At 39.5% G+C, this 10,786-nt stretch overlaps 2 non-coding genes across 2 annotated transcripts; both read right to left on the minus strand.

Moving 5' to 3' along the window:
* Positions 1-4,740: 4,740 nt before the first annotated feature.
* On the minus strand, positions 4,741-4,847 carry LOC147944250 (small nucleolar RNA R71). Its single transcript, XR_015558771.1, has one exon. It is a non-coding gene; the product is annotated as a small nucleolar RNA R71 (small nucleolar RNA).
* Positions 4,848-7,694: 2,847 nt separating this feature from the next.
* On the minus strand, positions 7,695-7,801 carry LOC147944251 (small nucleolar RNA R71). Its single transcript, XR_015558605.1, has one exon. It is a non-coding gene; the product is annotated as a small nucleolar RNA R71 (small nucleolar RNA).
* Positions 7,802-10,786: the final 2,985 nt, after the last annotated feature.

Raw genomic sequence — 10,786 nt, forward strand, 5'->3', positions numbered from 1 at the left:
TATGAAGAACTCAGAAGCTGAATCCCAACGGAATAGCTTCATTCGAGTCGATTTTTGAGGGTATCGTCATGAACTCGACCGGATGCTCTTTGGCAATGGTCGGGTGGTATGGTCGAGTGCCTCCCTTTTCCTTCTTGATGCTTTAAATTCTCCTGTGTAAACCCCATAAATGACATCAGATCCTTTTTTTTGACATTAGATACTTGTTAATCCTTCTTTTTGCTTTTTTTAGGCTCCAAAATATCTGTTTTCATAAAAAATGTAACAATACAACAATGCAACACCTTAAAACACGTAAATGCAAATATCTAAATTTAAAGACCTAAAAACACTAAGGAAAGACTCTTAACAATGCAAAACATTACAAAACGATGGTTTAAAAAGTGTAAAATAGAGAGACATCAAGTGCCAAGATTCTGATACAAACACATACTTTTTTCCTGCTACGTTTTCACTGCATTGGTCCCATTAAATCCATATGAACCAAATACAATACTGATTTTCACTGAACATTTGGAACCTTTTTATGTTGAATCTTGACTTGTTTTCCATGATCAGATCGTTGATGCCAAATATTCATACTTCCCTGAGCATTGTAGCACTTATTTGAGTGTTTCTCCCACATGTAGCAATTATTCTCTGATCTTACACCATACAACTTGATGTTTCCTGAATCATCCAAGGCTTTGCAGTCGATTTTAGTGAACACTACTGATAATCCTTCATCACAAAGCTGGCTAATACTTATCATATTAGCTCGAAATTCTTGAACAATATAAACATTTATAAGTTGAGGTAATATTGTATCACGAGTTGTGCCTTCTTCTTGTATGATTCCATGACTCTGATAGACAGGTTTTCACCCAGGGTATCAATCCCCTATGCAGTTGTAGTACAAAGGGTTATCAATCCAAATGGTTGTCTATTGCTAGCAGGAAGGATATGATCAGTACAATACAAGTCAAGCCAAGCAGATAAGGTTTTGGTTCTAACAATCCTAAAACAAACAAAAGAACAGAATATAAACAAGAAACCACATGACCTAAACACTCGATGCAAGCAATCGAGTACATAATCGAGTGGGGTGATCGAGTATGCAAGTGAGATATGAACAGCTCGAGGTATTACTCGATGCAGGTTATCGTGTACCTGATCGGGTAGGTAGTCGAGTAAGTGAAGAAAATGCAAACAATTAAAATACGAAAGTTCCTAAGGATGGAGGTAATCGAATCCTAAGTGTTCTAGACCAGTACGGATGCCTTACATGCCTTAAGCAATTATTTCCTAGACAATGAACCTCTAAGACCTTGTCACCACACTTTCGCACTAGCAACTATCAACCTTGAACACATTACCACACTGTCGCACTAGCAATATGAACAAGCAGGCATTAAGAACGATTCGTTATTGTCAGTAGACTTAAACTCATCTAATTTCTTACTCAGAGTTAAGTAAACCTCTAGCATTGGCTAAATCAAGCAGTTTATCTACTCCTTTCCGCCTGTAGCATTTGTAAACGCCCTAGATCTAATCTCAACCTTTCGGTCTGTTGACAGCATTAAGAACACCAACCTAGAAGGAAATCTATCAATCATTTATAATCAACTAAAGCATCCCAACCGATCAAGAACACAAAATCATCTATCCCATCCCTAGAAACTTTACTACACTACTCGGACATAGAAACGAATAACAAAGCAATCAAAATGAATGAAAATGACATTGTATTAAAAGATAGAGTAGAGTAGAAGGACTACGAGATAGAAATCTAAGAAAACTACAAAAATAAAAATGCAAAACGAAAAGAAAATATTTGAGTTGCTCAGTTCTCTCACAGAAGCTCTCGCTCTCTGGTTTGAGGGTCTGCGGCGTGCTCGTTTGCAAGCTAGGGGAAGAGGGGGTTTATATATGGAAACCGTTTGACCTAGCTTCCCAGACCTGCCCGATGGTCTACTCGATGGGGTACACGAGGGTGAAGTCGGGTTACTCCTCGGGTGGATCTTTGGGTTGCTCTTCACGCTCTTGGATCCTCTTCGATCGTGTTGGGGTTCAGACTTGTTCTTGTAGCTCGATGGCTCCTTCAGGTACATGCTCGAGTTGTCCTTGTTTTCCCCCATTTTTGGCTCTTTAGCACCTGTTTTCATCCAAAAAATGAAAATGCAGAAATGCAACACCCTAAATGGTCTAAAAGTGAATTCCTACAGTTAATGGCCTAAAAATGCTAAGTTAGAGGTATGAACAATGCAAAATATGGACAAAAAAGGATGCTAAAAACATATAAAAAGGAGAGTTATCAGACTCCCATCTCCAAACGTTACTTTTCCGCCTTTGAGCTTCTTAACATCTTGTAAGTTGCTCTTGGTTTCAGTCATATGACGTGAACAACCACTATCAAAGAACAAAGGATTTGAATCTTCTTGTTCTTCTGTAATCAAAGCCATATTACAATTGAAATCTAGTCTATAGGTAGGTATTGATGCTGGATGATATAAATCAGTTTTTTTTCATTTAAACTTGTCTCAAACCCATTCCAGAAGAATTTCCCTTGACGCTTCAATCTATAAACCTTCTCCCAAAATTTATATCAATAGCGTCTAAAATGACCAATCTTTACACAGAAGTAACAACTCATTGACTTGGTAGGAACAGTCTTTATCGCTCATGACTCTTGTCGACTGATATATCATGGTTTTTGTGGTTTTTAACCATGATATAAAGAGTCTTTTAGTGTCCTATGATGTTTTGGAGTCTTTGCAGGTTTTCTAGGATTTTAGCATGGATGGAGCAAAGTGGAGCAGTTTGGATCATTTTGGAGCAATAATCTGGAGGAAATGAAGTTGGATTCGAATCATAGAGTGATGGTGTCACCTTGGTGTCGATTGACACCACCTTGGTGTCGGTCGACATCCCTGTCTGCCGACTCAAGACCCAAGTTTTGGAAGATTTACAAAAGTTGCCCAAAGTTTTCCATAATTGCAAGACAAGTCTCTGACGTGTTTTAGGACATATAAATAGTATTTTTAGGTTTTGAAAACCCTTAAGTTTTATTCTAGCAAGTTTTTATTTTTCTGCAACCCTGTGAGATTTTGAGAGCTTTGGAGAGAGAGATCTACTTTGTAGAGAAGAATTTCTTGAACTCTCTTTTACTCTTTTAATTTCAATTGCTTATTATTCAGAATCATGTCTTGTTCTTCATTGAATATGTCTGAGTAGTTTGCTTGTTAGGTTTAGAGTTTTTCACAGGGATTTTATGAATTATTAGATCTGTTTATTTAGGATTCTTTATCTTTCTAGATCTTCATCATAGGTTGTTCTTCATATTAATTCTTGATTGATCACCTAGAATTAATACTTTAGGAAAATAAATTGATATGAGAATATAATTGATTTTCCTGATAAAACCTTTTGATGAGCAAAATTATTTCTTGCAAAGAGATTTGATTTAATAATTTTGTGAACAATCTAAACCTGATTTTATTGCTGATTTTTAACCTATAATTTTACAAAGAGATTTGGATTTTCTGGTTTTAAATTTAGATATTATTTGCAGTGAGAACTGATTTAATTTACAAAAGTGTTTAGAGTTCTAGATCTGTTCTTAATTGCCTGAATCCTAATTTATTGATTGATTTAATATTTCATAATTTCCTGAGAAATTCTCTAGACCTAGCTTTTTGATCTTCTGAATTTACAACAGATTTATTTAATATTTTGCATTGCTTATATTTTAATTCAAATTAATCGGTTTAGCTTAATTATAAAACTCTATAATTTATTGTGTAGTCTTGAGTCCTTGTGGAATTCGACCCCTAAGTACTGCAGTGATCTCTTAATTTGAGAGAGTAGCTCTAGGGTTAATTTGAGCATATCAAATTTTGGCACCGTTGCCGGGGACTCTTTGATCTACCATTAGATTTGAGTTTTTAATTTCGTCTAAATTTTTCTTTTTATTTTCTACTTACACGTTTTTGTTTTTCTTCTCTTTGGTGTTTCAGGTGCATGCCTCCTAAACCTCACACAAGGAGCAACAAGACTGGTCCTACTGTTAATCTTTCAAACCAAGAGTTGGGAAAACTTGAGCGTAAGAACTGAAAAGCAGCCAAATCTTTGAAGATGGTTAACCCAATCATTCTGATGCGAGATGAGGATGGTGCTTTGAAGGATCAAGAGGGCCACTTGCGCAATGAGCAGGGTCAAAAGATTGATGCTGAGGGCAACGTAATTGCTGAAATCGTTTTCGGAGACCAGCAGGCTGATGGTGTCGACCGACACCAACTGGGTGTCGATCGACACCCCCTTCATGCAGACGGACGTGGAGCTGCCAACCACGTCCATAACCCAGTTTGAAGACAGGACCAAAACTGGGACTTGATCAGGACCATTGCTGACTACAACCAGGCTGATCTTGTGTATGAGAACCGGTCTGCTATTGTTCCTCCTCCATTCCAAAGGAATGATTTTGAGCTGAAGCCTGCTTACTTTCAACTAGTTGGGCAGAGACCTTTCTCTAACCTGCCCCATGAGAAGCCTTTGGACCACATTGAGCACTTTGAGGATTTTGTGACCAGTATCAAGGCTAATGGAGTGACTGAGGATTTCATATTGTGCAAGCTCTTCCCATACTCACTTGCAGGAGAGGCATCTCAGTGGTTGAAACAGTTGCCAGCTGGATCTTTGACAAATTGGCATGATATCAAGGTGGCTTTCCTCAACCATTTCTATGATGATGCAATGTCAGATGAGCTGAGAGTCAAGATCTCTTCATTCAAGCAAGGACATGATGAAGCTTTCAAGGCAGCTTGGGTGAGATTCAAAGCTTATCAGAGGGACTGTCCACACCATGGTTTTTCAAGGGTACAACTATTGAGTATCTTCTTTAGAGGGTGTGACTGGAAGTATCAGTAAGCTTTGGATGCTGCAAGTCATGGGAACTTCAAGACAAGATTTCCAGAAGATGCTGAAGTTTTGATTGAGAATTTGGCTTCTAGCAATAGCACTAAAAGAGCTGATGCTGAAAGAAAGAGACTGCATGGAGAGTTCGGTTCAAGCCAGCTAGCTTCTGTTAATGCTAAGCTGGATTCAGTACACAATCTTCTTATGGGTAAGAAGTCAGTCCATGATGTTCATATATTTTACCATATTTTCCCTTAGTTTATTCACATCTTTTGCATCTTTTGCTATCCATTTAGGCCATTATTGTGTAGCTTTAGCACTAATCATGCATTAGAGTTTAGTTGCATTGCATTTGCATCTTTTCATGCATAAACAGGTGATTTTGGAGCTTAAGGAGCATGGAAGCAATGGAGAAGAGATGTGAAGCAATCATGAGGAGGAAACAAGGGAGTTAAGGCTGAAGAACCAAGGTCCAGAGTCCAACTCGACCGCACACTCGACCAGACACTCGACCGTGTGCTAAGGAGGACTCGACCGAGTGGAGATTACACGAGAGAAGCCAGCTCGACCAGCCACTCAACCGAGCAGTGGTCGAGTTGACCGAGCCGTTGACTACTTTGACTTTTTGTATTTTTAGGGCTTCCACCTCCTCTCCTATATAAAGCCTTGTACCTGCAGCCACCAAAAGAGTCCAGTTTTTTAGATATTCTCTAAACCTAGTTTTTACCCTTTTGGGAATTATTTCTTTTGCACTTTTATTTTTCTTAGATCTTGTACTTGAAAAAGACTAAATCCCTCAATATTGTTGGTTTCATAACTTTCTTAATATTGAGAATTTGAGTTTGATCCTTTCATCAATATTGAAGATCTTTGTTTCATCTTTCTGATAATGCAAGTTTCAATATTTTCTGGGTTTTTGACTTTGTTCATCATGTATTGTTGTGAGTAGTTTGCTTAGGATCTTGAGGATGGGTTAGGATGGGTTGATCTTGTGGTTTGTGTGATTTGGTCAAGCTTGATTGTTGTAGATCTCTTCTAGGCTAGATGTTCTTAATGTTGATCCTGAACTGAGAGGTTAGGATCTGATTTCAAGCTTCTTAGCATCACACCAATGTTTAAGAAGCATAGATAAGGCTAGATCTAGAGCTTACCATTAGGCTTGCTAAGAGATTAGAGGTCTTGCTTGGTTTGAGATGTATTGCTTAATTCCTGCTTGTGTAGATTCTTTACTGTGTGAGAACAAGTCTAGAATTGCATAGGTTTGATTGTTTCTTGACCATGAGAGTGGGAGAAACTTGTCTTAGATTTATATGTCTAGAGGTTAGCTCAAAGTTTGCTTGAGATTTGTTGATCAAGTTAGATAACCACAATGATTAGTTTATCCCATGAATCCATCCTCAGGACCTTCTTTGTTTATTGATATCTAAGTCTTAATCCTGTTGCTTGCTTGTTGTTTGATTCGTATTTGCATTGCTCTGTTTTTATTGTGTTGCTCTGTTTTCCGGATTTAACCAACTCGACCTCCCACTCGACCTACACTCGGTCGAGTGCTTGCTCGAGTTCATCCCAGAACTCTTGTTTATGATTTGTGATTGTCCTGTTTCATTCCCGTTTCATTCCTGTTTCATTCTAGTTGCACTCATTTAGTTTTCAGTTCATTAATTGTCTTGCATTAGTTCATTAGTAGCAGTTTCTATTTCTGTTCTAGCTTCATTACTGTTGCAATCATTCAGTTTCATTTGCATTTAGTTTTTAGTTCTTGTAGTTTATTTTCTGCATTTTACATTTCCATCTTAGGATTGTTAGTGACAAACAATCTTCACATTTGTCTTAACTTAGATTCATATGCATATCTTAATTGTTCACAAACACTCATTTAGGATTGATACGTCTTATACTGCAACAGCATAAGGGGAATTGAAACACCCATCCATCATTCCATTAATATCTCACCATTGCATACATTCATCACCACCAACAAAATAACTTGTTTCAATTTGGCGCCGTTGCCCATTTGAGTGTGTTTTTGTGACATTTAGGATCCATATTAGTCTAAGATTAAGTTCGTTTATACACTTGAATCTTCTGTTGTTGGGTTGAAGTTCCATTTCAGGTACCACTCGACCAGTCACTCGACCACCACTAGACCGAGCAGTGATCGAGCACTTGATCGAGCCAGAAGCCGTGTACATTTGGACACCACTTCTCAGTCGACTTGACCCCCCAGACGAGCCTGAGGTCAATTGTGAACCTGTTCGAGTCTGTACTCGCGTTTGTTGATGCACACAAGGTCTAAGGGGAAAGATAATCTTCAAAGGCCTATTGACAACATACATAGGAAGCAAAAGGGTTTGGGAAATCAGAGAAGAAGGGTAGTTCAAGTTCAGCAAGAGGATTCAGTGATCATGGAGCAACAAGCTAACCATGAGCAGAGACCTAGGCACATTGGTGCTGGAGATGCACCCAACACCCACAACCAAAGGGCTGGTATTGTGCCTCCAACAGTGCCAAACAACAACTTTGAGATCAAGAGTGGATTGATCTCCATGATTCAAGCTAACAAGTTCCATGGGTTGCCAATGGAGGATCCACTAGATCACCTTGATGAGTTTGACAGAATCTGTGGTCTTACAAAGATCAATGGAGTGAGTGAAGATGGATTCAAGTTGAGGCTCTTCCCATTCTCACTTGGAGATAAGGCACACCTTTGGGAGAAGACTCTTCCTACTGGAGCAATAACCACATGGGATGCTTGCAAGAAGGCTTTCTTAGCCAAATTCTTCTCCAATGCAAGGACTGCTAGGTTGAGGAATGAGATTTCTGGGTTTGCTCAAAGAAACAATGAAAGCTTTTGTGAAGCATGGGAGAGGTTCAAAGGATTTCAGACTCAATGTCCTCATCATGGCTTCAGCAATGAGTCACTCTTGAGGACATTGTATAGAGGAGTGCTTCCCAAGATAAGGATGCTTCTTGACACAGCTTCTAATGGCAACTTCCTCAACAAGAATGTGGAAGAAGGCTAGGAATTAGTTGAGAATCTTGCTCAGTCAGATGGCAACTATAATGAGGACTATGACAGAACCATACGGAGTTCCTCAACTGATCAAGAGGACAAGTACAAAAAGGACTTGAAGATGGTCAATGAGAAGCTTGACAAGATCCTCCTTAGCCAACAAAAGTCTATTCACTTCATTGGTGAAGAAGAGGTTCCAGTTCAAGAGGGGGAGACTGAATTTGCTGAGTTGTGCTACATGCAAAACCAGGGAGGATTCAAAGGCTACAACCAAGGAGGTTTCAAGAACAACAATCTCTCTTATAGGAGTACCAATGTGGCTAATCCTCAAGACCAAGTCTATCCACCTCAACAGCCTCAACAGCAACAAAACTATGTCCCCAAACAACAACATCAAGTGTTCCAGCCTCAGTTGTGTCCCCACCAGGGTTTCAGACTAACCAAGGCCAAGAACAAGACTTAAGAGCAATGATGCAAGAATTGTTGATTGGGCAAACACAAGGAAAGATTATGGTAACCAACAGATTTGATGAGTTGAACAGGAGGATATCAGATGTTTACAGTGACCTCCATGCCAAGTTTGACACACTTACTTCCAGGATTGTGACTATGGAGAATCAACTAGCTAATGCCCCAAATAACAAAGGCAAGGCCATTATGCACTCTATAGAATCTGCTCATGCTATCAATCTACGCAGTGGAAGGGTTCTACCAACAAGAGAGGGAGCTTTGCCAGACACTGAGGATAGTGGTGATCAAGAAAGGGAGGGTTTTCAGCAAGAAGAAACTCAGAATGAAAACGCCAACGAACTCGACCCACCACTCGACCACTCACTCGACCGAGTGCGTGATCGAGCACCCGATCGAGCAGCCTCTCAAGAAAAAACCAAGCCAGTTGCTTCCAAAGAAAAAGAAGTCCGGTTCATTCCTCCTCCTTACAAGCCTCCACTACCTTTCCCAGGAAGATTTAAGAAGCAGATGGTTGAGAAATACAAGGCATTGTTTGACAAACAAGTTAGGGAGATTAAGCTTAGAATGCCTCTAATAGATGCATTTGTGATGATTCCTCCTTACCAGAAATTCTTGAAAGATGTTGTGATGGAAAGGATCAAAGAAGTTCAAGGGATGGTGATTCTTAGCCAAGAGTGCAGTGCCATCATCACAAAGCAAGTGAATCCTCAAAAGCTAAGGGATCCTGGTTCCTTTACTCTACCTTGCTCTATAGGCCCTATAACTTTCAACAGATGCCTATGTGATTTGGGAGCCTCAGTGAGCCTAATGCCTCTATCAGTTGCTAAGCGCCTAGGGTTCACAAGGTATAAGCCATGCAATATATACTTGATCTTGGCTGATAGATCAATAAGATTACCACATGGTGTTTTGGAGGATTTACCAGTTAGAGTTGGAGAAGTAGAAGTCCCAACAGACTTTGTAGTCTTGGAATGGATGAAGAACCAAAGGATCCTTTGATACTAGGGAGACCTTTCCTAGCTACAGCAGGAGCAATAATTGATGTGAGACAAGGGAAGATTGATCTTAACTTGGGAGAGGATTTCAAAATGACATTTGACATTGTGGCGGCTATGAAGAAACCAACCATTGGAGGGCAAGTCTTTTGGACTGAAGAGATGGACAAGCTATCAGATGAATTGATGGAGGAACTAGCAGAACAAGATCACCTTAGAACTGTTTTAACCAAAAGTGGGGAGGAAGGATTCATTCATCAAGAAACCAAGGCTTATGAGGAGATATTGGAATCCTGTAGAAAATCAGACCACCCAGAGGTTTTTGAGGGATTACCAGCACAAAGAGAGGAAGTCTGGTCAGTTCAAATAGCAACTTTGGATAGCTTGACCATCAACTCGAGCACACACTCGACCGAGCACCAGAGCCACTCGACCGAGTGCGACACCGAGTCCTACACAAATGATTGGTCCGAACTAAAGGCACCAAAAGTAGAGCTCAAACCTCTCCCATCTGGGCTACGGTACGTTTTTCTAGGTAAGAACTCTACTTATCCTGTGATAGTAAATGCTAAGTTGAGTGAAAATGAACTTGAATTGCTAGTTGTAGAGCTAAGGAAGTATAGGAAAGCAATTGGTTATACTTTGGATGACATTCAAGGCCTTTCACCTAGTCTTTGCATGCATAGAATCCATCTTGAAAATGAATCCTACTATAGTATTGAACCTCAAAGAAGGTTAAACCCCAACTTAAAGGAAGTAGTTAAAAAAGAGATCCTTAAGCTGCTTGATGCTGGTGTAATCTATCCTATCTCTGATAGTACTTGGGTTTCACCAGTTCATTGTGTCCCAAAAAAGGGAGGAATAACTGTGGTAAAGAATGATCAGGATGAATTAATTCCCACTAGAACCATCACAGGGCATAGAATATGCATTGACTATAGAAAGCTTAATTCAGCTACTAGGAAGGATCATTTTCCTCTTCCTTTCATTGATCAAATGTTGGAAAGATTAGCTAATCACACTCACTACTGTTTCTTGGATGGATATTCTGGATTTTTCCAAATTCCTATTCACCCCAATGACCAAGAGAAGACAACATTCACATGTCCATATGGTACTTTTGCTTATAGAAGGATGCCATTTGGATTATGTAATGCTCCAGCAACTTTTCAAAGATGCATGATGTCTATCTTCTCTGATCTCATTAAGGATGTTGTGGAAGTTTTTATGGATGATTTCTCTGTCTATGGAGACTCTTTTCCGTCTTGTCTTGCTAATTTATGCAGGGTTTTAAAGAGATGTGAGGAGACAAATCTTGTTTTGAACTGGGAAAAGTGTCACTTCATGGTTGAAGAAGGGATAGTTCTTGGCCATAAGATTTCAGAAAAGGGGATTGAGGTTGATAAGGCAAAGA

This window comes from Camelina sativa, chromosome 5 (genome assembly GCF_030686135.1).
Source record: "Camelina sativa cultivar CO46 ecotype springtype chromosome 5, ASM3068613v1".
Classification (NCBI taxonomy): domain Eukaryota; kingdom Viridiplantae; phylum Streptophyta; class Magnoliopsida; order Brassicales; family Brassicaceae; genus Camelina; species Camelina sativa.